Here is a 6,612-nt window from a genome sequence, read left to right as displayed (position 1 = left end):
CCAAAGTTTCAGTCAGTCAAAATATCCAACAGGATATTTCAGGAAATTTAAAATGATGTTCCTAAAATCTCATGGAAGGGCAAAGGGCTCACACTGAGCTATGTTCCAAGCCTTTTAAAATTTTTGTCATTGTTTTGAGACAGTGTCTTGCTAAGTCACTAAGTTGCCCAGACTGGGCTGAAATTTGGAATTTTCCTGCCTCAACCTCCAGAGTGCTGGTGTTATAGGTGTGCACCACCATACCTGGGCTAGCACACTTTTTTGAGGAATGAAGGCTTGGTCCTCACAGACATCAAGATTATAAAGTTACTATTTTTGTGTAAAAAAATATAGCTGGGTGTGGTGGCATACACTTGTAATCCCAGAACTCTGAGATGAGAGGCTGAATCACAAATTTGAGCCCAGTTTGGTCAATTCATTAATATAACAAAACCTTATCTCAAAATAAAAATAAGAAAAGGTAATCCCAACCTTTTGGCTAAGGCAGGAGAATTCTTGTGCATTCAAGGCCAATTTGGGCTATGAAATTAATTGAAGGCCAGCCTGAACTGCATAATGAAATCCTGTCTCAATGAATAAATAAGTAAATAAATGAAACAAAAGGTTTGGGATAGTAACTCAGTGCAACAGCCCTGAGTTTAATCCCCTTCACAAGTTAGGGGTATGTGTGTATAGGGGGTGCTGCTAATATATAATATAGTATAAATAACAGGTTTTTCTTGTTAAAATAAACTTTCTCAAAAAGAACAATTTTAGATTTGTAGAAAACTTACAAGTACTCACATGTTACTCATCATGTACATTTGTTGTGCTTAATGAACCAATACTGATACATGATTATTAACTGAATCTGATACATTACTCAGATTTCCTTAGCTTTCATCTAATGTTTTCTGTTCTAGGAACCCTTCCAGGATACCTCATTACATTTACTCCTTGTGTTTCCTTAGACATCTCCCGAGAATGACAGTCTCCTCGTTATGCTCATAGTTCGGAGTGGAATAGGTCAGGTATTTTGTAGATTGTTCAACCACTAGAATTTTTTAAAAATTAACAATGATTATTACATTGCAGATTATTATCTTCAAAATAGTTGCTCTGATTACCAGATACAGGCATGCAAAACTGATCAAACGATATAAGCACTAACTGTTCCTTTCAATGAATAGAATGAGTAATACAATTAGCTTAGCTATCTTGTGTATGTATTTTCTACCTTTCCTTCTTTCCCTAGCTGCTCATTCCTTCTGAGCAGTTTCTTTCCCTTTCACAATACCTACTGTAGCTTTTGGATTTTATTTACTCTTTCTTTAAAATTTTTTTTATTTACTCGTTTAGTTTCTTACATAAGGAGACAATATGAAGCTTGTGTGATGTTTTTCTCACAATTACAGCGGAGTTCTGGGTTTTGGGGATGGAGACCCCGGAGGTGGAGAATCCCTCTCACATGCGGTAAGGGGTAATATGGTCAAAATGACATCACGCTGATGTCCACCGTGCATGCTGTGTATGGTCAGTTTCTCCGCAGTCTCTTTATCCCTCCCAGCCACCACTTTCTGCTTAGCACTCTTGGGAGGAGGTTATGCATATAGCACACATTTCAGGAATATTATCCTGTACCTCAAGGGTGGTTTATTCATATAACTATTTGGAATTGAGAGATTTATTTTTATTAAACTATTAATCTGAGATTTTGACTAAAGAAGGATGGTTGAATAAATATTCCTTTAAAGATGCTGTGAAGAAAAGAATAAAAGGAGTTTTTGGAGGTAGAGTCTTTCTTTGTCACTCAGGCTGGCCTCAAATTTCTAGGCACAAGTGGGCTTCTTGCCTCAGCTTCCCCTGCACTGTGGACTACAGCACACACCACTCTGCTGGCTTAAGTGTTTTATAAAAGTATAAACTCTTTATGAAAATTGGAAGGAAAACAATATCAGTAAAAAATGTGGGAACTGCAAATAGATGAAAAAAAGCAGTAAATGAACTAGTGGATCCAAGAAAACTAATCCTAAATTGGCACTGGGCAAAGCAGAAAGGTAACTTTCTGTGACTTCATATCCCAGAACCCCGAAGGCTCAAGAACTGACACCAGAAATCTCTAGAAATGGGGCAGGAGGAGCTGACAGTTGTAGGTCTAAAAATAGCAGGACTGCTTGAAAGTCTGTTTCAACAGCAGCTCTGTTGTCTTCTGCTTTACTCGGTGCAGCTACCAGGTAGAAGAGAATAAAACAGAGCTGAGCTCGAGACGAAGCAGGGGCTGCCTACTGAACACAGCAAGAGCGGTCAAAGTTCATGTACTAAAACTTACGACATTTTAGCCTTCATGTGCTAAAATTTATGACATCTTCTGGGCTTCTAAAGCACCGGAAACTAGAATATTAGAGTCTTCTCCAGAAAGTGAGGTCAAACCAAGAGAAAAGGATGAAAACTATCCCCATGAGGGCCTGTTATGGTTCAGACCCAGATGTTTGCCCAAAGCCTCTGTGCTCCTGGGTGGGGCTCTGGGCAGGCGATTGGACAGGGGTGTGACACTCACTGATGAGTGTATAGCTAAATGTGACGCTGGGCGGGAAGCCTGGTGGGAGGAGGTGGTCGCTGTGGGCATGGCCTGGAAGAGTGTACCCTACTTGCTCCCTTGACCTTGCTTACTGCCTAAACAGGTCTTCTCTGCCATGCCCCGCTGCCATACTGCCCTGCCGTGGAGCCAGCCAACTGTGGACTGAAATCTCTACAAACTGTGAGCCAAAATAAACCTTTTCTCCTTAGAATTGTGGGTGACAGCTATTATGTCTCAGTAATGAGAGAGTAATTAAGACAGAGGATTTATCCAAAGAATTATGAGGAATCTCATAGACGGAGCAGCTGAACTTCACAGCTCCCTTGTCTCAGGCAGGTACACATACAGCTTCCAAAGAAAACATTTTGGGTCCAAGTATGAGCCGACTGCCAGAGTATATATATTTGTGGAAAACTCTCTAATGTGAAGGACACAAAGTATTAAAATGACAGATTTTTATAATTACTCGAAAGTGGAAATAACCCAATGTGTAGTCAAAATGTGAGTGATAAAACAAAACATGATGCAAACAAACCTGATGGGACATTCTTCGAGTAGCTATTGATGGTGCCGCAGCATGAACTTCAAAAACATCATCTGAAGTGAAAGAAATCAAACACAGACGATCAAATACTGTATGTTTCAATTTATCGGAGACATCTAGAAAAGACATACAGAGTCAGGAAGAAGATTGTTGGTAAATTAGACTGGGGCTGGGAATGGAGAAGGGCTATAAGTGGACACAGAGGTTTTTTTTGGAGTGGCAGAAATTTTCTAAAACTGGACTGTGATGATGGCTTCACAACTCAAAGAGCATACTCTAAAAATTTAAAATGGATGCGTTTTGTCATGTATAAATTTTACCACAAGAGATTAACTTCCTTCAAGAAGAAAGTCAGAGAAAAACCAAACTATGGAGGAAGAAGAGAAAGAGACAAAAGCTAACCATTACTATTTTCATAAAAGTGAAGGAGGAGATTGTATCTTTTTATAAAGACAAAAGAACTGAGTGTTTATAAAGAATATTCAGATAGCAACAACGAAAATACCAGGAAATAAGTATTAGATGACAAAAATAAAAAATCCAATAGAAAAGTAGAAGAGATAGTAAGGAAATCCAAAACACAAGCCAACATGGTATAGTAATTGTACATACTAAGAGGAAAAAACCTAAGAAATTAAGCAGTCAATTCAGAGACCCAACGGCTCATCGACAGAAGCTCAGAAGGAGTACACTAGCAGCAAATTGCCCTCCGGCCAGTGCGCTTCAGTTTCTTAGTTGCTCAGGTAATATTTCAGCTGCTCCGTCTCTTGGAAATGACTGGTGACTGTTACATATACCTGATCACTATGCTGCACATTGTATAAATCATCCTCAATTGACAAGCCATTCTGTTTCCTGACCACCAGACATGGGGGCCTGATATTCTGGGAATGATCCTGATCAATGCCCATTGATATAAATGGATCTGCCTCCAAATGCTGTCATTTCAGTGTTTCTGTTTGCCATTGCAAGATAAGAGTGATAGAGAAAAGAGCTAAAGAGCTTGTTCTCCTTCTCAAAAACTTCTTTTGGGTATGTGCCCAATTAATAAAAACCAACAAATAAAAATACCAACAAACAACAAAAATTAGCATCAATGAAAGGCTCCCTGGCATGAAATTTTAAACACCAGAGATAAACAGAAGACTTACAGGTGAGTCTAGTGGAGGTAAGAAGGAGGGGGAAATATGTGAGTAAAGAGCAGAAGTTTGTGAATGAGAATATATATATATATATTTCTTTTTTTGCGGTACTGGGGATTGAACTCACAACCTCTCACTTGCCAGGCAGGCGCCTATGCCTACTGAGCTAAATCCTGGGCCCTTGAATAAGAGTATATTAAAGGCAGGATGTGGTGGCACATGCAGGTAATCCCAGCACTCTCAGGCTGAGACAGGAGGATCTGAAATTCAAGGTGAGCCTGGACTACACAGTGAGACCCTGTCACAAAACAAACAACAAACAAACAACCAAAAATCAAAACTAAACAAAAAACAAAACCCATGAAACTTCTCAAATGGAAGGTAACAACATAATGAAGCTATGATTACATTTTCAAGGGAAGATACATTTTAGAACAAGAATTGTATATTTAGCCAATATCTCTTCATCAATTAGAGAGTTGAAAAGAAACACGTTAGCCAGGATGCTGAGGCAGGAGGATTGTTGTGAGTTCAAGGCCAACCTGAACTACATAGTGAGACCGTGTGTGTGTGTGTGTGTGTGTGTGTGTGTGTGTGTGTGTGTGTGTGAAAAACTTCACATAACCATAGGTGAGGGTTTTTGGAGGTGGCTAATCTAGGATGGGTGCTGCTGGGATTAAGGATGTGATGGTGAGACTGATTCATGGTTTGATGCCAGCATTAAGGCTGCCTCCCTGCAGTGTGAGTGCTACTCCCCCTGAAGGTGGGGAGTCTGGATAGGACAGAAGGGACAGAAAAGAGGCTCATTCCTGGTTTATTGTAGCTTGCTGTCTCCTACCTTGTGCTTGCCATGAGCTGCTCCCCTCAGCCATGCCACATTGCCTTGGAAACAAAAAGCTATAAACGAAACCTCTACAAACTGTGAGTTAAATGAACCTTCCCATCTTTATCTTTAGTTGTTAGGGATTTTGTCTCAGCAACAAGAAAAGTAACTATGATATACGGCCTGGGCTTGAATTTGATTCTCCTTAGCCTCCCAGAGTGCTGGGATTGCAGTCATGTGCCAATAAACTTGATTCCAAACACATTTATTAGGAAGCTAACTGAGGATGTACCCAATTGTACTATGCAGATGTGCACACACATGCACTCCTCAATTTAGAAGGACGTTAGGATTTTGGAATCCATGGGATGGAGGAAACAGAGGATACAATAGAGGCAGAGAGCGTTCCTTGGGTGATGTTTTATATGAAATTTAGTTCTAGGGATCAGCCCCAGGGCCTCACCACTGTGAAGCATTTTACAAAGCCTTCAAGGATATGGAAAGATTTAGTCAGATGTTCAAAGAAAATTAAGAAAATGTCTTCAAATGAGGTAATTTATTAACTCTAGAAAAAATTATTAAAGATGTAAGATCATACTAGTTGGCTCAAAAGTAAGCTACATTCCACATGTACGTAATCAAAATTATGAAAGCACTGAGCATAAATTTAATGGGCATTTGAGATATTATTTTACTGGGAGAGTGATGAGAGGGAATGAAAGGATGAAATAAATCTTATTGCACATTATTGCAAGTCAGTAGATATTGAGATGGAAGAAACTATTTTATATAGTATATATATATACTGTATATATTAAGTATATATATATAGTTCAAGTATATATAATATATATTATGGTATATAGATATATTAAGAAAATAAGGTACAGGCTTATAATCTCGGCCCTCTGGGAGACTGAAGCAAGAAGATTACAACAAATTCAAGCTCAGCCTGGGCAACTTAGCGATTTAGTGAGATCTTACATCAAAAAAAAAAAAAAAAAAAAAAAAAAAAGAGAAGGAATGGGAATGCACTTCAGTGAAAAGGTGTGAGACTCAAACCCCAGTACCAAAAAAAAGGAGAGGAGAATAAAATAAGAAAACAAAATCAGTGAAAAAACAAATTGTAAGAAAAGAAATTTATTACTTGGTGAATGTTAGGGTTAGGAGGGTAAAGAAAAAGGACTGTTTGATAAAGATTAAAATGTACCATTATTTGAACTTCCATAGGATTGAAATACGGCACTCTGAAACACAAAAAAGGTCATTTTCTAAATTTTTACTTTTTGCAGTGCTAGGGATCATACCCAGGGCCTCACCACTGATCTATGCCCCAGTTCAAAATGATAATTATAATCATTCTATTGAATGCAAAAATGTATAACTGAAAATAAGAAACTTCAAACTATAGTATTACTTCTCAAATGCATATGTGTGTGTGTGTATAATTTTATCTAATGATGAATTAATACCCAAAAGAAGACATGACTTGGAAAAGCCATTTGACACTTTGTGATATGCTTTGTAAAACTGGAATTTTAAAATT

Source organism: Cavia porcellus, unplaced genomic scaffold (genome assembly GCF_034190915.1).
Source record: "Cavia porcellus strain 051 isolate PalLab524CR breed Dunkin Hartley unplaced genomic scaffold, mCavPor4.1 scaffold_11, whole genome shotgun sequence".
NCBI classification, from domain to species: Eukaryota; Metazoa; Chordata; class Mammalia; order Rodentia; family Caviidae; genus Cavia; species Cavia porcellus.
Note: the sequence above shows the minus strand (reverse complement) of the source record.